Source organism: Neomonachus schauinslandi, chromosome 6 (genome assembly GCF_002201575.2).
Source record: "Neomonachus schauinslandi chromosome 6, ASM220157v2, whole genome shotgun sequence".
In the NCBI taxonomy this organism is placed as follows: Eukaryota; Metazoa; Chordata; class Mammalia; order Carnivora; family Phocidae; genus Neomonachus; species Neomonachus schauinslandi.
Genome location: NC_058408.1, coordinates 45,375,528 through 45,401,806, shown reverse-complemented (window position 1 = coordinate 45,401,806; position 26,279 = coordinate 45,375,528). Strand labels below are relative to the sequence as shown.

The following is a 26,279-nucleotide window of genomic DNA, read 5'->3' as shown; positions in this document are numbered from 1 at the left end:
TACTGTATTATTACCATCAAACTTGCTAAGAAACTAGATCTTAATTTTTCCCACCACAAAGAAGGAAATAACTGTGTGACATAATAGAGGCATTAGCTAATGTCAACTGTGTCAATCATACTGCAATATGTAAATGTATCAAATCAACATGTTGTAGACCTTCACCTTATACAATGTTATGTGGCAAATATATTTTAATTAAAAGTAAAATAATAGTTTGGGTGCCTGGTGGCTCAATCGTTAAGTGTCTCCCTTCGGCTCAGGTCATGATCCCAGGGTCCTGGGATCGAGCCCCGCAAAGGGCTCCCTGCTCAGCAGGAAGCCTGCTTCTCCCTCTCCCACTCCCCTGCTTGTGCTCCTTCTCTTGCTTTGTCTCTCTCTGTCAAATAAATAAAATCTTAAAAAAATAAAAAATAATAGAATAAGATTAAAAATAATGTCTTGCATTGCAAGTTCACATTAATTAGTACTACTAATTTAAACTTATCCTTTTAGCTCATTCTTCAGTAAAGGTGAAATTTTAATGGACCCTTCTTTTTTACTCCCTTTTAAAATCACTATGGATTGCTTATTAAATTGCATTTTAATTATCCCTACAGCATCTCAATCTCTTAGGAAGACTCAATGAATAATTTAAAATTCATATTTAATTTATTATACAGGCTTACAGCAACTCTTTTCATGGACTGATCCTTGTTAAAGTTCTCAAGGCCTGAAGGCACAGGTGGCTCCATTAAAAATGTATTTCTCAGTTTTCTTGAGGGATTCTCTTTAAAAGTGCTGGGATGGGCACATTCATAGTTAATTGACAGTAGGTTACATGCTACTTTATTCACCACATTTGAAGAAACATTGCTTTTTTTTTTTTTGTCTGATAATTAGTTGTGTGCCAATACTTTCCATTACCTGCTTTTTGGATTGTAATTAAAGCATATGATATAAGACAATGTGACTGATTCAACTATTTCCTGGGAAATGGCTGAAGGGAAAATTACAGGTGTGAATCAGGAGTGGGAAAAAGAGATGCAGAGTGGAAAATTTATTCTTCCAAATAGGGTCTTAGAAAGTTACGCAAGAGTGGGACACAGTGGGAAGGCCAGGATCCTTCTTGTGCCTCAAGTGGATGCTCTGAATGGTATAATTTAAAAGATGTGGGGCACTTTTCTCCGGTTGTGACCTCCTGTGTGGGGCCAAGACGCATTCTCCACTCACATATCTCCTACTTCCTGGAATAGAAATGAAGCCAGAACATGGCATGTTTTTCTGCTGAACCTACTTCCATAATCTATCAAATGGTTTCTGTTTTATTTACATTTAGCCTGAATCTGAAGTCTCTTAAGACCTAAAGTGGGCCTCCTTACATATGACTATGATGCATTCTATTTACTGAGTCAAAAGAGTTATTCATTTGTAGAGATATGAAAAATGTGAATACAATGAAGTATAAATCCAAAATAACATAGTCTGACAGGCACTAATTCTCCCCACATTAGAACATACTAATATTTTTTTTGAATGTACTGTGTTTAAAGCTTTCCCTTACTTGATGTTGTTCAATAAAGGGGTCCAACCAGCCTTGGGAAAACCTCTTTCTCTGGATGAGGGGTTCAGGGAAGCCCTACACTATTAGTCAATGTGGTTTTCACTCTACTTGCCAGACAGATGGACCATCTGACTTAGGGTTGGCTCTAGAATTATCTATCAAAATAACTTTTTTTTCCAAACAGATGAAATTATTTCTATTAAGTTAATATGAATAATGGCCTGGGATTAAGGACAAAAAATTAGGCAACCTATTTGTCAACATTCCCTGGGAAAAAAATTATGGATATTTTTACTTAGGCCTTATTTAGTGCAGACTATTAAAAGAAGCTGTTGAGAGCCACGATGTTGGTTTCACTCATCATTATGTCTCCAATACCTAGCATAGAATCTATTAACACAGTAGATTTACAGTATGTGTTAAATAGGCAAAAAATATGTGTTTAAAAGTGAACAGTTTCCAGCATCCTGATTTATCTTATATAATACATTCAAATAGAGAATAAATGCATTTATTCTTCAAAGCATCAACTGCTTGTAAGATATGCTTGCCAAGGGGTCAGTTTCTTTTCAGAAGAGAAGCCATTAGCTTTGAAGAAGACCTTCTTGGATACAAATCACAAGACAGAATTCTATCCTTGGGAATGGGAGTAGGCCTTTCATTTGCAAATTTCCTGATGCTCCATTTTAAAAATAAGCTATTTTAAAAATGAGACCCTGGAATTTCAGCAGCAGTACCTCATTTTACAGATGAAGAATTAAAATCCAAAGGCTATAATTATAACTGATATTAATTGACATTATGTACTTAATGCTCAAGACCCTAAGGTAAATCCGTAAGTGTGTAACCAGTCCTCACCCTGATTTTGTGAGGAAGGTGCGAATTTAGCCCCATAGATACTGGAGGAAACTGAGGCCCAGAGAGGCTAAGTGACTGATCAGATGTCACATGACTTCAAATGATGAAGACAGGATTTAAACTAAGGTCTGTCCAGCTCCAGAGCTTAGGTGCTTAACCACTGTCCTTCACTGTCTCTGTGCTCTCTTGTCTTCTGAGAGTCACAAAGGTCTTTGGTAATGTCCATTTCTGGAATTGGCAGTTTCATGATACAGGGTCTTCTAAGATCTCAAAGCAAAAATTCTTTAACGAGTAGAAACGAGGGATGCCTGGGTGGCTCAGTCGGTTAAGCCCCTGACTCTTGATTGCAGCTCAGGTCCCGGTCTCGAGATCATGAGATGGAGCCCTGTGACTGGCTCCATGCGCAGCAGGAAGTCTGCTTGAGATTTTCTCTCTGCCCCTCCTCCTGCTTGCGCTTTCTCTCTCTCAAAAACAAAACAAAACCACCTTTAAAAAAAAAAGTAGAAACTAGAATGAAAATGAATGAAAATGAATGAAAATGAACCCTTTGAGGCAGTGGCCAGGGTACGTGCACTGAGGTTTACTAACCCTCACATCAAAGTTCTGATTCTAGGCTTTCAACCCTTGGGCCTCTCCGGCAGCCCCCCTGGTTGATTTCCAGATGCTCACCAACAGGCCTTCTCTATTTTAATCAGGTTGAACTCCTTAAAATTCCTACTATGGAGTTTACATTTTCTTTTCTCTCTTCCCTTCCAGAAGCTGTCCTCCCCATCTGAAATACCATGCAGGAAGTTAAAGATGGCCACAGATTTTTTTACAGCAATTCCCATAAAAAGGTGGAAGCTATTTCCCCACTGCCTTGAATCTGGGCTGACTTTGTCACTTGCTTTGACCAACAGGACGTGGCAGAAGTGACATCCTACGATTTCCAAGCCTTGGCTTCCAGAAGCCCTGAACCCTCTGCTTTCACTCTCTTTGAAGACTGCGGTCATGAGAACAAGCCCATCTGTGAGGATGAGAGAGACCACTTGGAGAAGCCCAGCAGTCCAGCCATTACAGAACCTTTTACTGAGGCTCCAGACTGTGAGCAAAGCCATCCATGGCCAGTTGACCCACCAACAACTGCAAACACATGCAGAGTGAGATGAACCATCCTAGCTGAGCTCTGCCTAAATTGCCAAGCCAAAGAACAGTGACAAATGAGTGACATCTTAAGCCCTTAAGTTTTGAGTGGTTTGTAATGCAGCAGTAGATATGCTAACACATGCTTTTTTATTCCTTTCTTCCTAATATGTCTACCACCTTCTTGTAGACTGAACTTCAAAGTCACTCCTCCAAGAAATTTTCCCTGATGAAAACTTGCCCTGCAAAGCCAGCCTCACTCAGGTTTAAGATGATGCCCTCTAGGGCGCCTGGGTGGCTCAGTTGGTTAAGCCACTGCCTTCAGCTCAGGTCATGATCCTGGAGGCCCGGGATCGAGTCCCGCATCGGGCTCCCTGCTCAGCGGGGAGCCTGCTTTGCCCTCTGACCCTCCCCCCTCTCATGCTCTCTCTCTCTCATTCTCTCTCTCAAATAAATAAATAAAATCTTTAAAAAAAAAAAAAAGATGATGCCCTCTAAGGGTACAAAGACCTAGCTGCCTCCCTAAGTACTTCCCCATCCACTGGCTGATGCCATTAAAGTTTAATTACTTACATAAAAGCATAAATGTCTATTAAATTTTAAGAGTCCCTGGAAGGGATAACAACTTCTGTGCTTTTGATTTTGCTCTTATTATAAAAGTATACAGGAATAGAAAGTGACCCTAACATCAGGTCACTTTCCCAAAGAGAAAAAAAATGTCTTTAATGGTTTTGACCAGTTTGAATATAAGCCTTTGAGGAGGGACACCAATGAAACAGTTATGTATCTAATTTCAAATGTTTAATTGATTAATTTAATTAAGCATACATATTTAAAATAACATTATATAAAACAACTTTTGATTTAGAAGTCTTTCTTTCTTCTACTCTTGCGTTCCATGAATGTATTTGATTCACATTAGCCATATGTGTCTAGTGGCAAGTACTCTCCATATCACTAGAGTCACTTTTTGAGCCATCTGAGTTTTCTAGTCGGAAAACATCATCCTCCCTCACATCTAATTTGTATTTTTTTTTAAACTATAATGCTGCCATTGAAGTTTTTATCTCAAGCCACAAGTACCCATTCAAAAAACACTAAGACAATGATTTGTCTTATTCACCCTACAGGTGTATATTCATGATCTTCACAGGGAATCACTTACAGTACCACTATGTAAGGGACTTTCAGAAAGCTGGTTTATGATGACATCTAAGGCTTGCAATTTAGGGATATTATTCCAAAGAACAAATTCATTAAATTCATGTTATATTTCTTTGCTCTTTTTTTTTTAACCAAAAGGCCACCATATTCATCTAAAAGTTCATGATTTCTTTTCTTTTTTTTCTTTTTTTTTAGAGAGGGAAAGACAGAGAGGGGTGGGGAAGGGCAGAGGGAGGAAAGAGAGAATCTTAAGCAGGCTCCACACCCAGCCCGACACAGGGCTTGATCTCACAACCCTGAGATCATGACCTGAGCCGAAATCAAGAGTTAGACACTTAACTGCCTGAGCCACCCAGGCACCCAATTTCATGATTTCTTGATGTCATTTCAAGCTAATGTGTTTTCTCCAAATAGTACTTTGTAGTTCAAAAAAAGTCAGAGAGCATCCCATAACGCAGAACACTCCGGAAGGATCAGAATGTAAGGCAATTCCCCCTTTCTGAGGGAAATATTTTGGGAGAAAACCAAATTTCCTTATCTGATATATGTTAATAAAGGCTCATTCTAGAAATTTCAGACAATACAGAAAATTAGGTAAAAATTAAAATAATTGATAACGCTATAATTAGAGATCATCATTTAAACATTTTAGTTCATTTCCTTCCAGATCTTTCTCCTATGTATGATTATATATTACATTATATTTGATCAGCTCTATTTCTACTTAACATTATAACATAAGCATTTCCCTTATTAGAAACTCTTTGTAAGAAAGATATGTCATCATGCACTCAACCACCCTCCTATTACTCTGTATTTATATTATCTGGGGAAGGGCCAGTATCTCAAGCAAACACCAGCCCCTTATACCCCAGTGTACATGGTTTTAGATTCTTTTTAAAAAAACTTTATTGAGCGGGGCGCCTGGGTGGCTCAGTTGGTTAAGCGACTGCCTTCGGCTCAGGTCATGATCCTGGAGTCCCGGGATCAAGTCCCGCATCGGGCTACCTGCTCAGCAGGGAGTCTGCTTCTCCCTCTCCCGCTCCCCCCTCTTGTGCTCGCTCTCTCTCAAATAAATAAATAAAATCTTAAAAAAAAAAAAAAACTTTATTGAGCATCTACCCCTATACATTAAAAATGAATAAAAAACAGTTCCTGCCCTCAAAAGAGAGAGACCTGTAAACAACTGCACAATATATGACAATAGAGAGAGAAGGTTTCATGGAGGAGTCAATATTTGAGGATTTGGGGGCTTTTATTGTTTGTTTGTCAATTGCTTATTTTTAGGATATTAAGACTTAATTTTGCAAATGTTTGCCAAGTCAAGAGAAACCTACAGGAATCTTACCCCAACTAGATTTCCCAAACACAGCACCTCTGTTCTGTGGAAACCAGCTGGACCACGCCTTTATTATGCACCAGCTGAGGGTTTCCAGTACTGGGGACATTCCCTGAGAGCAGATCTGGATGGGGGCGGTGGCGGGGGGGCGGGTATTGCATGAGGGCACCTGGGCCTGAAGGGATGGGACAACAAGGAAGCCAGGAACAAGTGCAAACCTGAAAGGCCAGACCGAGCTCTGCTACTCCCACACTCACCAACGCCTTGCTTTGCGTTTCCATGTCCCACGTGCACCACAGGGACACCTACTACCTGTGCTCTCTGGTTCTTTAAAATAGGCGTGTTTCATCTCCCTCCAGCAAGTTCTGGCATTCAGTGGAGAACAATGATATAACTACTGAACCCCTGGCCTGGGTTTGAGGCCCAACTCCATTACTGACTGTGGGTTCTGTATGACCCTGGGTAATTCCCAGCCTCTTTTGTGGACACACTTCTACCCAAACAACCTGACTCTCTCTGTGTCTATAGATATGGTCACAGGCAAGTGACAGATGCACCACCTCTGGCCACACTGACCTACAGATTCTTCACCTCAGATCTGTTTCTCACTTGGACGTGGCACCTGGGATGTAACAGTTTCTGGCGCCTGAAGGTGACAATACCGAGCACTTACCACAAACCACATAATTCAGTACTGTGGGTTTATTTACTCCATGGCGTGGATCCCTTGCTGAAATGATCTTTTTTGTTGGTTTACTTGCTTACTGTGTGTCTTCCTACTAAAATCCACCATGAGAGCAGGAATCTTGCCCAATGCTAACACAGTGTGTGACAGACACTAAAGATGGAACAGTGTGAAAGAATAAATGAATGTAGACTAAATGTGGCTACAGAAGATGGATAAGTATGACACAGCACGAGGTACTGGAGAAAGAAAAAACATCCCTGACCTCCAAAGCTCGCAGTCTAATAAGAAGAGAGAAAAAAACAAAAAACAAAAGAATTGCAATACAGTGTGAAAAGCATAATCACAGATGTATACGTAGGAAAAGAGATGGCACAGAGGAAGGGACCTAGACATTTTCTGAAGGAAGTGATTTCTGAACTTAGTTTCAAAGAATTAGTGGAAATCTGCCAGGTAGGTGATGAGGGAAATCCTTTCAAGAGGGCCTCTTGGATCTCTATTCTGACCTAAACATTGACCTCATTTCCCTTCCCCATGGAAACTCAGGGTTAAAAATACCCTTGAAGATCATCCAGTTCAATGGTTCTTAAGGAGGACTTTACATTTTTAAAAGATGTCCACAAATTCTCTGATACTCATCCCTTCAGTGGAGCCTAATTCCCCTCTCCCTGAGTGTGGGCTGTACTTAGTGATTCATTTCTAACCAAGAGAATGTGGCAAAATGGTGAGGTGTGACCTCTGAGGCTAGGTCATGAAAGGTCATAAAAGTGTGGCTTCCATTTCTCTCTCTCTCTCTCGGATCACTCATTCTAGAGGAAGCCAGTTTGTGAGGACACACAAGGAAAAGTATGGAGGCCTCTTGCCCACAGCCAGTGAGCCTTTCTAGAGATAGATTCTCCAGCCCAGTTGGGCCCTCCGGAGTCAACATCTTGGCTGCAACCTCATGAGACCCAGAATTCCACACAAATAGAAACTGTAAGATAATAAATGTTTGTTGTTCTAAGCCACTAAATTTGGGGGTGATTTGTTACACAGCAATAGATAATAAATAGGAGGCCTCAAACAATTTGCATTGATGGGAATGATAACTGTTTGTATTTACCCTATTAGAAATTAAAACTGAGGAATGTTAAAAATATTTGTGTATTAGTTCATTGAAAACAGCAGGGATACATATATATAGTACGTGTTAAGGTAGATAACATTTTTATCAAAAATAACAACTTCGCAAAACAAAAATTAGTTACAAGAATGGCATCATTTTATATTTTTACAAATCTTTTTAATGCCTAATTTAATGGTAGATAAATGGATTCTCATATATATGTCTGCATTTAATCACTTGTGAAATCACAAATCAGGTAGCTTCTGAGAAACTCCACGATACACTTGTAAGACAGAGTGAAAAAGGTCACTGATCTCATCAAGGCTCTTTCCAACACCCATGACTAGTAGATGCTCAGATCACACAGGAGCATGCCCAGTGACTAGAAACTCCTAGTTCCCCAGAAATCCTACCACTCCCCCAAAACATCACTGGGATTGGAAGGATCCTCCCTCTGCCACCCTCCCTTTGCTCTCCCATTAGTCTGGTGATTCAGAATAAGTTTAATCATTCCTTTAAGGCTAAGACCCTTCTATCATTTACTTTAAGGGTTATTCATAACTCTACAGTTTACAGGGTACTTTTGTCCATGCTCCCTTAAAAAAAAAAATCTTTAAAGTAATCAATGGAATTCTGAATGAATATTTCAAAAGGATTTATCATGAGTAAGGCCCTCCTGATACTTTCAAGGACCTTATGATCTCTTACCAGACACAAATAGCCCTAGAGCAACTGTTTTCAGATATCAGACTGGCAGAACTTAACAGATGACATAAGGAATGGGATGGTAAAATTAAAAGAACACTGAAAACAATCAGTGCAACTGATCTATTTATTATTTTTTAAAGATTTTATTTTTAAGCAATCTCTGGCACCCAACGTGGGGTTCAAACCCACAACCCCGAGATCAAGAGTCGCACGCTCCACAGACGGAGCCAGCCAGGCACCCCTCAGTCAGTTCACTTTAAAACAGAGATTTCTCTTTTCTGCTTAAGGCACAGCCTTCTGATTGCATTAGACATCCAGTCTTGTGTTTTAAGTTCCTCCTATAGCTTCCTGAAAGTTTCATGCATGTTTCCACACGCCTCTCATACATATTTGGGTTTAGCTGTTCACCAAAATTGTCCCCTAGGTCTCTGTTTAGAGATGACGTTGGAGATGACGTCTGCTGGTTTGTGAGAATGGAAAGACAAACTTTGTGGCTGGTTCTGAAACACAGAAACAAGCCTGGAAACATTTCCCAAAAAACTACCCAGAATAGAGGATAAAGTTTCTCTTCATGTTAACCCTAAACTCTGAGGAGAAAGAGCAGTGCTTGGTAAGATTTAAAACTTAAGTTCGAAATCCTCTCATATCCACATCAAAATACTTGGCACTCACACACACAAAAAAGCACACTGTTGGTGGGTATGTAAATTGGTGCACCCACTATGGAAAACAGTATAGAGGCTCCTCAAAAATTTAAGAATAAAATTACCAGATGATCCAGCAATGCCACTTCTGGGTATCTATCCACATGAAATCAGGATTTCAAAGCGCTATGTGCACCCCATGTTCATTGCAAATTACTCACGATAGCCAAGTAATGAAAAAAACATGAATGTCCACTGACAGATGGAAGGCGAGAGAAAATGTGGTATATACATACAATGGAATATTATTCATCCATAAGAAGGTAGGAAATCCTGCCCTTTACATGGATGAACCTAGAGGGCATTATGCCAAGTGAAATAAGCCAGACAAAGACAGACACTGTATGATCTCATTGATATGAGGAAGCTAAAAAAAAAGAAAAAAAAGTTGAACTCATAGTTACAGAGACTAGAATGGTGGTTACCAGGGGCTAGAGGGGAAGGGGAAATGGGGAGATGTTGGTAAAAGGATACAAGCCTTCAGTTATAAGTATTGGGGATCTAATGCACAGCATGGTGACTATAGTTGATAATACTGTATTGTATACTTAAAAGTTGCTAAAAGAATAGATCTTATGGGGGCACCTAGGTGGCTCAGTTGGTTAAGCAACTGCCTTCAGCTCAGGTCATGATCCTGGAGTCCCGGGATCGAGTCCCGCATCGGGCTCCCTGCTCAGCGGGGAGTCTGCTTCTCCCTCTCCCGTTCCCCCCTCTTGTGCTCTCTCTCTCTCTCTCTCATTCTCTCTCTCAAATAAATAAATAAAATCTTAAGAAAAAAAAAAGAATAGATCTTATGTAAGCATTCTCACCACACACACACAAAACAGGTAACCACGTGAAGTGACAGATGTGTTAATTAGCCTTATTGTAGTAATCATTTCAAAATACGTACATGTATCAAATCATCACAACGTGCACTTTATCTTACAATTTTATTTGCCAATGGTAGTGAATATATGGTTATGATGAAATCATCATACTGTGTACTTAAATAATGTAATTTTATTTGTCAATTATATGTCAATAGCTGGGGAAAAATAAATAATAGGAGAAAATAGAAATAAAAGTGAAAACAAAATGAATTGAATCTATCTGAAAGCCATTTGCTGATATTTTCAATGTCCTAATTCAGAAGGATCCATTCAGAATAGATACCTCTATTACATTATGGGATTTATGGAACATAACATTGTCCCTGAAAAAAATTTAAATTAATATCACACAATTCAGGGAATTCATTCAGCTATTTCTTATCTTCTTTCATTGTATAATAGAGGAAAGTTCAAGATTAGTATTTTACTCTTGATAGTAACAGCTAACATTTATTGAGCACTTACTATATCAAGGATTGTACTAAGTGCTTTTCAGCTTTAGCTCATTTAATCCTAATAACTCTACTAAGTACCTTAGTTATACCCATTTTACAGATGGAAAAACAAAGTTTAGAACACAGACAGCTAAGTTCCCAGAACTAGAAAATGGCAGCGAAGGAATTGCAAGCAACCTATGAAATGCCAAAGTTCAACCTCTGAATCAATGCACTGTAAAAATCTAGTAGCATGATAAACCTTCAATACGTTTGTATTGGGATGGTGATTTTTTTACAGTTTGATCTTGGAACGGATGAACTGAGAACTGCCTGGCAACATGGGGGGGGGGGGAAAAGCCTTTGACTTGTCACAACATGCCTATTATGTGGAAGACCTTGAAATGACCTTCCAGGCATCAGGGAAAATATTCACTTTAACAGTGATTGAAGATATTTGAAAACTAACAAAATGAGAAAAGAAACAGTAAAAAATTGATTTGACTGCATAAGAGTAATATTAATTAAAACCATCTGTGTGCTTGCATCTACATTTATTGTACATGATATCAGATTGCACAGATTTTGTGCATTTATTATATATGCTTTATTTTATAGCAACAAGTTCTTCCCATTGGACCTCTCAGACCACATTTGAGTGCAAAGAAGTGGCACGGTATGGGCTTGGGTGCCTCCTCATCTGGGTCTGAAACCTGCTGCACCTTTTATTGGCTGTGTGGCTTTGGACAAGCTATATAAATTCTCTAACCTCAATTTTCTCACCTGTAAAATGGAGATTTAAAAAGTGAAAGATACGTCTTAAATCTAGGATTTAATACGTGTAAAGCACATGGTGCTTTGCTAACTAATAGTTGTATCATTATAATGAGCAATAAGCATGGCTATCTGATCAGTTTTGAAAACTTGAAACAGTTTTGCCTTTTTAAATAAAGGAAATCATTGTCCTCACCTCCCTCTGTTCTGTTGCTGTGTTTCTAATTTATAGTCTCACCTCCTCACTGCCCCTATGCTGGGACTTCTCTATCCTTTAGCAAATACAATAACTTGCTAAGAGAGGAAAAGAGAATAAACAGAGTGGAGGGCTGGAGTAAGAGAAGAATGAGAATAAAAGGTGGAGGCTATTTTTAAGTTTATAAAACAACCTCCACTGACGCACACGGCAGAAATAGATCCTGCATTGTGAACAGAGAGGGGACCGTTCTTCGTGAAACTTCTGGAGTGGAAGGGCGAAACGTTTACAGCAACGAACTAGCCAGGGATGGGGAGAATAGACCTGTCCATTCCGCAGGCAACACTCCTGTCTGGTCACACAGAAATACCCAGCGTCCAGACACAACCACGCTGACTGCACCATCAGAACAGCCAAGACATCTAAACTAGGAACAGGTGAACCCAGAGGTATATTCTATGGGATTTTAAAAGACGGAACAGGGAGAACCAAGAGATACCGTTCCAGGGCTTGATACTGGCCTTAAACATAGGATATTAAACATGTATAAATCGGAGATAATAGAGACCATCAGCAAAGTGTGCATAAACAAATTAAGTGCTCAGTAATCTTTGGGAAACTCTAATGTCTGACACTCCTTTTATTAAAGGGGAGGAGAAAGTAGGTCATAGGATCTCAGCTTAGAAAGGAGAGGAGGCTAAGCATCTGAGCCTGTTGAGATAAAAGAGGATGCTTCTGGGGGCCTGGAGGGCAGAGAAACAGGGAATCCTCCTGAGAACCTGCATTGGGGTCTTCAAGAAGCTGTCATTTGCATTTAGAAGAGTATTTATTATGTTTGAGAATTATACAAGAAGAATATTGTCAGTGGACCAACTTCTAATGGGTAGGTAGTTGGGAGAAACACTTATCATTGACTTACTGTTTGCTCCTGGGAATGCTATTTAATCTTTATCACTTTAATTTATCTGTCAATAAAATATGGGAAAAACTATGGCCTCACCCTGCATTTCAGAGATAGGAGAACCGCACAAGAGGGCCATGGTCCATTAGGAGAGCCGCCACTCAGGCACGGATAAATTCTTCCAGTCCGTGATGAAAATCTCTGCTCGGCCACAACCGCCTGTGGAGGAGGGAGGAGTGGGTCATGAACTCTCGTGTGGAAATTCAAAACGTAAAAAGGAAGAAGAATGGGTGAGAGGACTCAGTGGCCTGAGGTATCAAAGGAATTTGAGACAAATGATGAAAAATAAGAAAATGCAAGACACCCCCACCCCATGTTCCTTCTGGTAGGGACCCAGGCAATTTCTGCCCCCACAGTGGCCCTTCCTCTTAGATTCTTGCTCCTTCAGAGCAGGCCTCAACACCTCTTGGGAAATTGGGCAATGCCACCATAACTGCCTGGCCCCACGGCCCCTTCACTGTGCCTTTTTTCTTCCCCTTTATACCCCTAGCCACCCTATTCCCTAGCTAGGTCCTGCCCTGCCCTGCCCCACCCCATGTGCTCTATCACAGACTCCTGTGTCTTTCCTTTATAGCACTTAGCACAAGTTCCAATTATATATTAGTTTACTAAGTAATGGAGGCCGGATCCATGTCTCTGGGGTTCATTACCACATTGTAGCTCCTAATACTGTTCTTGGCACATAGATGGCACTCAATAACATCTTTTAAATGGATGGATGAGCAAATGGCTGCCTGACCCTGCTGACTGTCTCAGGCAACCCACTCATGGTCAGGTGCAGCCTGTACCCAGGGCGGGTTTGTTTATTGTCCCTAGGGCGTGGTGCAGAGGAGAAATCTACTTAGGAGTTGAGTGCCCCCGGAAGGACTGACTACTCCCTTAGGAAACAAAGCAGCCACTTCTCTCGGAGGGTTCCTATGCTGCCACTATGCAACTGTCCCTCCCTGGACCGCAAGAATAGGAATAAACCACTACTCTTCAAAAGGAACCTCCCCCACCCTTCAACTACCACCTCCCTACTAGAAACACCTCCAAGCATTTTCAACCATCCACTCCTTCCAGCCTGCCCCCCATGCAGACAAACCCTGCGTGAGAGGCCAGCAGGCCGGCTCTCCTACTCCCCTGTGGTAGCAGGTCCTCTTCAGATAAAAGGAAATGGCAATACATTCAAATTAATTTTAAAAGGATTCTGTGACTTTATAGTGATTCCTAACAGCAAAAACAGTAAATGTTTTTCTAACCAAAATAATCCACCCCATATTAGTTTTGAGGTTCCTGGATGAGATGCACTAAAATAAATAGTCTCTTTCATGCTAATGCAGCAGCAAAGGTGAAATGCTCCCAACACGGATCTATTAAAACATAGGTATTTTATCCGGGTCCTGCTCTAGATCTTTATTTTCTAGATCTCCTTTATGTTCATCCTCAAGAAACATATTCACATTACCTAGTAAAAGATATAGAAGGTTGGCATGAATTTTTCTGATTGACTTTGTCACTTATCACATGGTTGCTTCTTCACCTGTTACATTTTCTGTTCAAATGTATGGAGTTCATTTTTGAGTTTCCCGAATTGGGCCTCAGATTTTGACATAATTTCTTGGCATGGAGAAAAAAAAAAAAAACAATTAAAATATATGCTTGCTCACAGGTTATTCTGATCCTGAGAATTGTATTTGCTTCTCTTTAATCCTCCCTTATTAAGTATACTTCTAAGAAGTGACTTCATGCATCTTGCAACACACCGCACCCTTTAAAGTGGAGGCTTCGTTGGAGTGCTGACTAAAGCCCTGTGCTTCTTTGCATAATGCTCCCCGAGCCCTTATATTAGAAAAAGAAGATAGGCATCTGCCAGTGCCTCTTATCCTATCAGTTCCCAAAGGTACAAAGCATGACCTACATGCTGTGCGCTCTATAAAAATGCAGGAAGACCACTGCCATGGAATCAGCTACATTTAATGCCATTGTAAACTGTTGTCAACTTTGCTTCTCTACTTACAAAACCGCCCACCCCCACTACAGAGATCTCCTGGGGCCCTAGGACTCAGACCCAGATCACTCTACCCTCCGTTATTACTTCTGCACCTGTGAGAGAGCATCTTAGCAAAGAGGCTTCTGGGTGAAGTCACCTCTTCTTCTCATAACCACTCTTTTTTTTAGTCTGAGAGAAATCTGTCTAGCAAAACTTCAGTTTTTTACTAGCTCCAAGAAAAGCTCTCAAAACAAGGATGTCAACCTGGATTAAGAACATATTCAAGCAAGGGGCGCCTGGGTGGCTCAGTCGGTTAAGCGTCTGCCTTCGGCTCAGGTCATGATCCCAGGGTCCTGGGATCGAGCCCCGCATCGGGCTCCCTGCTCCATGGGAAGCCTGCTTCTCCCTCTCCTGCTCCCCCTGCTTGTGTTCCCTCTCTCGCTATCAAATAAATAAATAAAATCTTTAAAAAAAAAAAAACAGAACATATTCAAGCAAATGCAAGTTACATGATTTTTCATTTCTTTTACCCAACTTTAGCTAGGAAAAATACCAGGAAGGACTAACAAAAAGAATGAAGATTATACTGAGTCATTTGCTGGAATTCCATGATTCTTTGTTATTTTTCCCTTAATCCTGGCCATTTCTCAAATATCCTTTACTAGTTCCTCTCTTTGACTCCTTTTTCTAATGTGTTTTTAAATAGCTAATGCTGTTAAATTGAGACATAATTTACATACCATAAACTTGACATGTTTTAAGTGTCCAATTCAGTGATTTTTCCACGCTACCACAATCCAGTTTTGGAACATTTCCATCACTCCAAAAAGGTCCCTTGTGTGCATGTCTTTCTTAGCCAGGAGCTTAGTCTTGGACCACTGCTCTTTATACTCACATCCTAGATGATCTCATCTGGTCTCCACATTTTAAATACCAGATGTATACTGATGACTCCCAAATCTATATCCCCACGCTGAACCTCTCCCCTAAACTCTAGACTCATCTCCTCTTAGATGTCTAATAGGCATCTCAAACTCAGCATGCCCAAAACTGAGTTTTGATCTTTCACTAAAACTGCTCCTCCCACAATCCTACCCAGTTAATAGTAATTCTTTATTCCAGTTGCCAATGCCAAAACCCTGGGAGCCATCCTGACGCCTCTCTTTCTTCACACCCCAACACCCAATCCACCAAGAAATCCTATTGGCCCTACCTGTAAACTACAACCAGAATCCAGCTACTTCTCATGCCGACACTGCTAGCAGCTGGGTTCAAGCCACCACATCTGCCCCCTGGACAACTGCCATAGCCCCATTACTTCTCTCCTGCTCCTATACTTCCTCCCTACTTTCAGTCCTCAACACAGGAGCCCGAGTGATTCTTTTACGTTTTAAACCAGACTATGTCATGACTCCACTCAAAACCCTGCAATGGCTTCCCATCTCACTCAAAACAAAAGCCAATATCCTGACAGTGGCTCACTGGTCCCCATATGTGCTCCCCAGGAGCATTTGTGGTTCCCATAAGACCTCATTTCCAAGTGTTATTCCCCTTGTTCACTCTGCTTCAGTTTCACTGGCCTCCTTGCTCTTCCTCAAATACACCTGGCTCAGACCCTCAGTACTGATTGTTCCTTCTGCCTGCAAAACTCTTCCCCAGGAAACTGCCTAATTTCTTTATCTCCTGGAAGCCTTTCCTCAAGTCTTACTTCTCAGTGAAGCCTACCTACATCACCCTGTTTAGATTAGATTAGACTAGATTAGATTAGATTAGATTAGGATTAGATTTTCCCCCCTGCACTCTCAATCCCCCTTACCTCATTCTACTTTTCTCATTGCATAGCATTTTCCACTCTTTAACTTGATAAGCTGCTCTTAAATTTAATAGGAAAAAGCAAAGGGCACCGAAGAGCCACAATAATTTTGAAGGAGAATGAGGAAGGATTTTATCCCTGCCAGATATAAAACTTACTATAAAGCTGAAGTCATTAAAAGGGTACAGCAATGGTGCAGAGATGGAAAAAACAGGACCAATCAAATAGGATAAGGGCCGAGAAATAAACCCATGCCTACATAGGAACTTGGGATATTACATTTTATCATCACAAATCATTGAGAAAGAAAAGATTCTTTAATAACTTGTGCCAGGACAATTGGTTTTCTATCTGAAAAAAGATAAAATTAGATGTCTATTTTACATCATACACAAAGTAGATTCCAGAGGGATTAAGAGGCTAAACACAAAAAGAAAAACTTTCAAACCTTAGAATAAAATATAGGAAAATATATTTATGACATCCTGGTAGGGAAAGTTTTCTCAAAAAGATAAAAAATGCAAACTAAAAGGCAACCTATGGAATGGGAGAAGATATTTGCAAATGACATATCCAACAAAGGGTTAGTATCCAAAATATATAAAGAACTTATCAAACTCAACACCTAAAAGAACAAAAAATTCCAATTAAAAGGTGGACAGAAGACATGAGCAGACATTACTCCAAAGAAGACATACAGATGGCCAATAGACACATGAAAAGATGGTCAACATCATTCAGTTCAGGGAAATGCAAATCAAAACTACAATGAGATATCACCTCACACTTGTCAGAATGGCTAAAATCAACAGCACAAGAAACAACAGGTTTGGGCGAGGATGTGGAGAAAAGAAACACTCAGGCACTGTTGGTAGGAATGCAAACTGTGTAGCCACTGTGGAAAACAGTATAGAGGTTCCTCAAAAAGTTAAAAATAGGGGTGCCTGGATGGCTCAGTCGTTAAGTGTCTGCCTTCAGCTCAGGTCGTGATCCTGGAGTCCTGGGATCGAGCCCCACATTGGGCTCCCTGCTCAGCGGGAAGCCTGCTTCTCCCTCTCTCACTCCCCCTGCTTGTGTTCCCTCTCTCGCTGTGTGTGTCTCTGTCAAATAAATAAATAAAATCTTAAAAAAAAAAGAAGTTAAAAGTAGAACTATCTTATAATCACTATGCACTTTGTGGGTAAATACACAAAGATTTACCCAAAGAATTTACCCAAAGAATACAAGAATACTAATTCAAAGGGATACATGCACCCCTATGTTTATAGCAGCATTATCTACAATAGCCAAGATATAGAAACAGCTCAAGTGTCCATCGATTGATGAATGGCTAAAGAAGAAGTGGTATAGATAGATGATAGATAGATAGATAGATAGATAGATAGATAGATAGAGATGAGAGAAATATATATAATGGAATATTACTCAGCCACAAAAAAGAATGAAATCTTGCCATTTGTAAGGACATGGATAGAGCTAGAGAGTATAATGCTGAGCAAAATAAGTCAGTCAGAGAAAGACAAATACCATATGATGCTATTCATATGTGAAATTTAAGAAACAAAACAAAGGATCATAGGGGAAGGGAGGGAAAAATAAAATAAGATGAAATCAGAGAGGGAAACAAACCATAAGAGACCCTTAACTATAGGAAACAAACTGAGGGTTGCTGGAGGGGAGGTGGGTGGGGGGATGGGGTAACTGGGTGATGGACATTAAGGAGGGCATTTAATGTAATGAGCACTGGATGTTATATGCAACTGATGAATCACTAAACTCTACCTCTTACACTAATAACACACTATATGTTAATTAATTGAATTTAAATAAAATAAAATAAAATTTAGGGGCACCTGGGTGGCCCAGTCAGTTAAGTGTCTGACTCTTGATTTTGGCTCAGATCATGATCTCAGGGTCATGAGATTAACCCCGCGACCGGCTCCATGCTGGACATGGAGGCTGCTTGAGATTCTCTCTGTCCCTGTCCCTCTGCCCCTCTCCCCCCACGCTCATGCATTCTCTCGAAATAAATAAATAAATAAGTAAAATTTAAATGTTGATATATATGAATAGGCAATTAATTTACAGAAGAGGAAATTTATCTGGCCAGTGTACATATGAAATATGTTCAATCTTACTAAATGATATGTAATTAAAATGATAATGATATTTAACTGGCTCCACACAAAATAAAAGTAAATCTAATAATGCAAAGTATAACTCATAAAGATGTAGGGGTAAGTGAAACTTACACACCATGATGGGGTACGTAAATTGGTCTAACAGCTTTGGAGAATAATTTGGCAATATTTAATAAAGCTGAAAATGTATGTAAGGTACAACCTATAGGTTGTACCTGGAGAAACTCAATGTATACACACAAAGTTTCATACAAGCATGTTCATTGCAGCTTTGCTTGTGATTGCAAAAAATAATGGGAAATAATTTAAATGGCCATCAACAAGAGAATGTATAGATAAATTGTGATGTGAGATATGCATTAAACTCATCATAACAGTAAATTTCAAAAACATCACTGTGAATTTAAAAAAAAAACAATGTGCAAAACAATATATTGAATAGAATATACATTTGCTAATTTTTATAATACAAAATATTACTTATAAATATAAACATCTAAAAATGTAAGCCACATACATGGAAAAAATACATATGCTTTGTAGAAGATTACAGAAACAGACACAATCTTCCTCCCCTCCTAGAAATCCACCCCCCCCCCCATAATATTTACCACTGCTTCCACCAAGAAGCAAAGTCTATTTTCCCATCTCTTCATTCTGGTGTCTTTGTTGACACTCACTTTCACCAACAGATTGCAATAGAAGCAATGTTTTGCCAGAGGCCCTACACATTTACATTCCACTTTCCCTCTTAGAACCTTAGAGTAAGCCTGAGCTAGGCTGATGATTAATGAGCAACCCAAGGCCAGCCAATTCTATTGCTTCAGCCTACAATCAGCTAACCACTAGACACATGATTAAGACCATATCACAAGAAGCCAGCTCCCTGCTGACCTGCCAGTTGACCATAGACACATGAGCACGCCTCACTAAGATCAGCCCACCCTATCTCATATCAGTACAACCAACCACCCAGCTGACCTGTAGACTCATGAGCAATAAATAATAACTGGTTGTTGTGTTAAGCCATTAAGTGCTTGCAGTAATTTTTACACACAGCAATAGCTTAAGTGCTGCATACACCATCTTCAGAACAATGACCTCTTAGGAGAAAGGGAAGGAAAGAGTATTAAGGAGAGGCAGACACCTTTACCTTTTACACTGAATTTTTTAAGGATCTAAAATCCTCAATCCTGTGTAAAATCTGGATGGCAGTAACTTGAGAGTCTGTTATATTATTTTCAGAATTACTCTGAATGCTTGAAATGTTGCCTAATTTGTTTAAAGAAGCATGTTACTATTCTTTCAATTTTTGACATATTCATATGAATAGAGTAGAACAAGACATGACTACAAGATTTGTTTCATCACTGGGATCTCATGTAGACTTAGCTACACAGAAACTTGGAGATGTTAAACCTTGACTTATGTTCCTGACCTCATGAGCCACCATGACTCAGACTATTATGGTCACATCCCATTCTGTGGTGGCATATAAACAAGCTATGAGAAAAATATCAAACCCTCAGTTAATCAAAACTCAAGAAACATATGTTCTTTCATGAAAAAAGAAATCTATTTTGAGAGGAAACAAAGACAAAATGTTATCAAAGATATTCTTTGATTTTCAGATTAAGTACCAGCGTCAGTACTGAGTCAACCTAATCTTCTCATGCTCAGTATTGAGGTAGGAGAGTAGCAGTACACTACTGAGAAATATTTTCATCAAAGGCTGAGATAAAAATGGGTTTCTCTTTGATCATCATTTTACCAAAAATTAATTTCACTGGGCATCCCACGTGGTCATGCTCTTTTTATTGAAAGAGTTGTTTCTTTCTGTTCTTTCTTTTTTTCCCCTGGTTCTTGCTAGAATGTAAGCTTCACACAGACAGGCATATTTGCTGAATCACAAGGAAGAGGGTTTTGGTGAAGATGAAAGAATGCATGTGAGGCCCTCACAGTTGACCATGGGCATTGCTTAGCTAAATTAAGACTGAGCTCACCTATAGTCAATATAAGTATCTGGAAGATTTGAACTTCTGCATTGACTTCTGTCAGGTGTAAATTTTTGAAAACTTTTGAATGAAGTTAATTATAAGAAAAAAATAGAGTTGTTTATTTCAATTTTGCTGCAATATAATTCCAAGATTAAAAAATTTCACACTGTAAGAGGATTGGGAGAAGAACTTATAAAGAATCTATGCAAAACTAGATCTATCCATTGTGTGTCAACTATACACAAATTAAAAAATTAAAATTAAAATCTTTACTATTACTTAAAAAAAAAAAAACCCATCCATAAATCCCAAGTCCCTAGTGCAACCTGCTGAAAAAGTTCCACTAATTTTTACATGCCAAGAGATTTCTAAGGAGCTAGTGTTCCTGGTTTTGATAGGATCCCTTCACCCTAAACCCCACAATCTAATTAAATGAAAAACCCAGTCTGTCCTAACATGTTGGGTGAAAACATAGCAAGCAATGACCAATCTCTCTGCCATTTAGAGCCAAGAATACAAACACTTCCTTTACACGGAAAGTAATGGATAGAGTGAAAACAATATCATTCCAGGTGGCAAGAGATGAGAAAAGGCATTTGTGGCCAAAAGACAAAGGTCAGGGAGGGGATTTGAAAGAGCCTGAGGTGAGACAAACAGACATAACAAAGTAGGAAGTGTATGCTCTGTGGCAAGTCAAGTCACACACAAGCCAGGCCAGCAGAATAAATCAAGGCTAACCCAGAGCTGAAAAGGAAGCAATCTCATTTATAAACAGAGTTGTAGGACTAACCCTTTCCAATTTACTTATCTATTAAATATGTTAAATGCCCTCTTTTCTTTCTGCTTCTTCTACTGTCCATAAGTGCTTATAATACAGTTTGTTATCAGCTTTTTAGGTTTAATTTCTGATAAAGAATGACTATAGAGCTTCAAGAATAGTAAATTTGAAGGCCAATATGGCAGAGGGAACCAAATAGCACAATCACTCATCTCAGTATTTGAGAAAAAAAAAATCAAAAATATGTATCAATAATACTTAAAATGTAAATAGTGTTTACTATGCATTACCTGGCATTATTCTAAGGACTTTATACATATTAACTCATTTGATAATATATCTTTGTGAAAACCAATACTACCATCATCCCCATTTTACAGATGTAGAAACTGAAGCACAGATCCTAGGTGTAGTAATTGGTAGACCTGAGATTTGATCCCAAGCAGTCTAAATCCAGAGCTTATATCTTTAACTTATATATTACTTATATATATATATATAAATCCAGAGCTTAGATCTTTAACTTATATACTATTCTGCTCTCAAATAGACAAAATAGGCATGTAAGCAATGTGAGAGCAAGAAGGAAAAAAAAAAAAAAAAGCCCTCAGGTACCAGACAAGGAAAGAGTCTAAGCCTATGTCATAAACTGTGAAAAGATAAATCTAAAAAGAAATAGAAATAAAAGGAATTGAGAGTGTCTACTAGTCCTGTTTCTAGTTACCAGAAACAATATTAAATATTTTGAGTCAAACAAATCCAGAAAATTCTTGCCAACACCTTTCTCCTCTCTCCCCACCCCACCCACCCCCAAATTCAGACACATGTAAACCGAAGGAGTGCATAGGCTTGGTTAACACTCCAGGCTTTACCATTTTCGAGGACTCCATAAAGAACTGGAAAATGAACTAATGCCTAAGAGAATCTGTCCAAGAATAAAATGCACTCCCAAACAGTTTAACTAATCTTTGGTACAGAATATGTAACAAAATCTCAGATGAGAGAACGGGGCTCAGGTCTTCCAATAAAGACTGCATGTAGTTCTAATCTCATTATGTAGCTCATAAACCGTATTCTGAATGAAGAGAAACAAATCTCAGATGAGGTGGAAAGTGTCCAGAAGAATGCACCTACATCAGAGCAAACTAAAGTTCACCACATTGAAAGATAAAAATTCACAGGTTAGCAATGACAAACACATACACACACACAGAGGATCAAAAAATAAAATAAGATTCAGAAATAACTTGTTGAGTTAAGAAAACTAATTGAGCACCAAAACCTCACCACTGGAATAGGAGTCCACAAACTATGACCCCTGGAACAAACCTAGGACACCACTTATTTTTATAAAACTTTATTGGAACATGTATTGTCTCAACAGCAGTGTTGAGTAATTACAGCAGAAATCATATGGCCTACCAGTGTCAAATATTTACCAAGGGGCCCTTTACAGAAAAAGTTTGCCCACACTTGCATTAGAAAATTAATACATCACAAACAAGCTGGCCCTCCAGTCCTGGGCTCTTCTACCCCACCTCTGTGCTTCCACTTTCTGGTTATACCCTGAAACTGAAGGCACACTAGTGTAAATGCAATATGAGTTGGTAGCTCACACTTCCGGCCTTCAAACCCAGCCCCTGAGAACTACCACATTATTACATGCTTTGAAAAACATACACTTCCCACCCCCAACTTGAGCCAAACATCTTTGATAATATGCAATTGTAATATCCAACATTTATTTAGCACTATATGCTAGGTACTATTGTGCTTGTATAAAACAGAAAAAAAATGATAAAGGTGGAATACAAAAAAAAAAATTTAGGTGATATTACCTCAGTGGATAATACTCCGTATTGTATAATAATTCTCTCTTATTGATCAATCTAAAAATAAGAAAATGAGGAAGCAGAAAAATTAGGCTCCATGTTTATAATACTTTACGTCTTTAAATATGTTGTATTGGAAGCATCTTTGTAGTAAACATTTTAGTGATTCATTTACATTATTAATGTTCAGAAAAAGATATCAGGCTGCAACCCTGATTAATTGAAGATCTAGAATTCTTTCAAAAGGTTATAAAGTACAGTGCAAAATTATATGTTACTACTTTAACCTTGATTAGAAATAAATAGCACATTTTATTCTCACTGGCCATTGGATTGAAATTTACAAATTTGAGGATAATATCCCACTGAACTAGCCTACTACTATCTCTTTAACCCCCCAATTTAAGCTTTCACAGCTCCCCTGCATTTCTTTTTTTTTTTTAAAGATTTTATTTATTTATTTGAGAGAGAGAGAATGAGAGACAGAGAGCACAAGAGGGAAGAGGGCAGAGGGAGAAGCAGACCCCCTGCTGAGCAGGGAGCCCGATGTGGGACTCGATCCTGGGACTCTAGGATCATGACCTGAGCCGAAAGCAGTCGCCCAACCAACTGAACCACCCAGGCGCCCTCCCCTGCATTTCTTATTACTGAACAGATCTTAAGTTTACTTATTTGAAAATAATTATAAAGTCTCATATAGAAAGTAATTTTTGTTCAGAAATAAAATGTCTCAACATGCACATACATCACTGTAATATTGTCACTATTTTGTATATTCTCTATGATCACTACATTTCGATTTTAATTGCATGCAAGCACCAAAAATATGTCAGAATATACTTAGACATTGTTAACTAATCAAACATTGCATCATTTATTCTTCAAATATTTATCCAGCCCAAACCATGCTCTCCAGGCACTGGGCAAGGTGCTGGAGACCCTAATGAATAAGCCCAGGGATTTCTGGAATTAAAGTCATGACTACAGATGAGCTCTTCCGAGATGGGTATGTAAAACAGGCATGGGAAAAAATTTTCTTCTCATATGTGAACTCTGATCATTTGGTGGTTTCCTGAAGGGTTTTTGAGAATTCTAGGACAGCATCAGGGATGAGAGGAAATTGCCAAAATCAATTTGTAGTGTCTGCTATTGGGTGCGTGTTATTTGGTTCATACTGTATGTTCATGATTTCTTTTTGCAGGAAAAAAAGGACCAAGTATGGAATACTGGATATCAATATTGATGATGGGAGTGAAAGAAAGAAAAAAAGCAGCAGAAAACTATTCCACAGCAACAGCAATATCAGAGACACTAAAAGGAAGAGAGTATACAGGAGGAAGTAGACGATAGTGTTAAATGTCAAATTCCTTGAAGAAGGACGTTTGGCAAATTGCAGTTCATTAGTGACTTTCCTGAAAGCAGTTTCAGGAGAGTGAAGGAGTAGAAACTTAAGTACAGAGGCTAAAAAAATAAGGAATTGGATACAATCAACATTTTTCTAGAAATCTCAGATCCTCACACTTCACGCTGCTCCTAATATATAAAAATGTGTATTTGGTTCTGGGATGATTTCCTTATTCACACCTATCTACCCTGAAATTGCAACGTCTAGGCTGTGTTCATCTGGTGTATCCAAATCTCCATGATACCATTTTTCTCTAACCCATAATTCTAGGAGCCTGTCTTATGCCATTCTGATGCTACACTCATATACCTACTTTGTCTTTTTTGCTAAATTTTTTACTTCTATTTTTGCTAAATATCATCTTCTGTTTCAATAATATGAAATATGCCATTACTATAAAATATTTACAACTCCCAGGATATCAGATTAGCTCTCTTCAACTGAAGTTCAATAAAGAGTTTGGGTCTCCAATATCTAACTTATTAATCAATATTTTAGGTTTTTAAAAATCCTTTTAGAATATATATAAATCCTGAATTTGGGTCGGGAACTACAGTGTAAATTAATTCACTAAGGATTACTTTATCTAAGTCATACTGCAATGCAAAAGGAGAAATAAACATGATTTCTCAATGTGAATATTCACTAAAATTGGAGACAATTTTGCACACAGTTTATAAGAGTTGCAATGCCAGACATCTAATAGGATGAGTACAGCCAAATCCAACAGCATGTCCATGGCCAAATTGCCACACCTCAGTGGTGAGAATCTTGAAATACCAGTGTTCCCACTCACACATCAAGACTTGTTCTAGAGAAAGGATTGAACATAATGTTTCAGATTAATCTAATTTTCCCACACTTTTATACATCTGAAGCAAAAAAAAAAAATTAATCAGGAGTCAGAGAAATTGAAAGAAGTTGAGTTGGGTAGAAATATAAACCATGAACAGAGAGCTCAGAGTTATGACCTAGTCTATTCTCTACTCTGAAGCTGATGAAAATGATTGACTTGCCTGGATCATAGTTTTCACATGTAAAAAAATGAGGGAGTAGAGTTAGAAGATCTCTAAGTTTCTTTCCTGTTATATGCTAGGCCACTATGAGTCTACCATGATAGAAAAAGCAGAGTAAGATACCAAGAGAAATTACAACACAGAAGATCAGCCTCAAACTCAGGCAACAGGAGAAGAGCCCCTGTTTTAAAGATGAAGTCTGTACTTAGGACATTTAGGAAAACTGCATTTAAGTTCACTCAGAAACAAATACTGGTCAGTCTTTGGGGCCTTTCTTAAGCTGCAGGGCTATTACGAAGGTAAGCTATGGTCAACTGAAATGTGCCTGTACAATCAAATCATCCTTGTACGAGTAAGGAAGAAGGAAATGCCAGTCCATTGCATCATGAGTCATTAAGTGAGTCACTTAAGCTATGTCAATAGCTTGTGTAACAAGAAAAAAAAAATCCGTTGTTGTTAAATATTAGGGTAAGACTTGTGCCACATAGTTTAAAAGTCAAGATCGCAACTTTGTTGTGACACATGCAAACCACCAGCTCATTACTTCATGATTATATGTTATTACCTTAAAAATATTTTTTCCTTTTATTTTTATGTCTGGTAAATATTAAGTCTTCATTTGGGGACAGTTGTAAATCTACAGCCGTCTAAAACAGTCTCGTAGAAAGTTCCATTCTGTCAAGCCAGTCATTATTCATTCCCTACCTGAATGTTAAATCTTTTAACTCATTCTCAAAGACCACTATAAAAAGGTTAATTATATGAAAGATAAAAGGTCAAACCACTTGGTTTTTTGGAATCACCAAGTGCAATCCAGTTCTGAACAGATATATCAAGTTGCCGTTTTCATTGACCAAAAT

At 38.8% G+C, this 26,279-nt stretch overlaps 1 long non-coding RNA gene across 2 annotated transcripts in view; it reads right to left on the bottom strand.

Annotated features, from left to right (window-relative positions):
* The window catches only part of LOC110573967, a 42,482-nt gene extending 23,434 nt beyond the window's left edge, over window positions 1-19,048 (bottom strand). For both annotated transcript variants that reach the window (XR_002479937.1, XR_002479938.1), the window contains exons 1-2: window positions 19,003-19,048; window positions 12,505-12,624 (exon numbers count right to left, since the gene is read on the bottom strand). This is a non-coding gene — a long non-coding RNA (uncharacterized LOC110573967). The remainder of the gene's footprint in view (window positions 1-12,504; window positions 12,625-19,002) is intronic.
* Window positions 19,049-26,279: the final 7,231 nt, after the last annotated feature.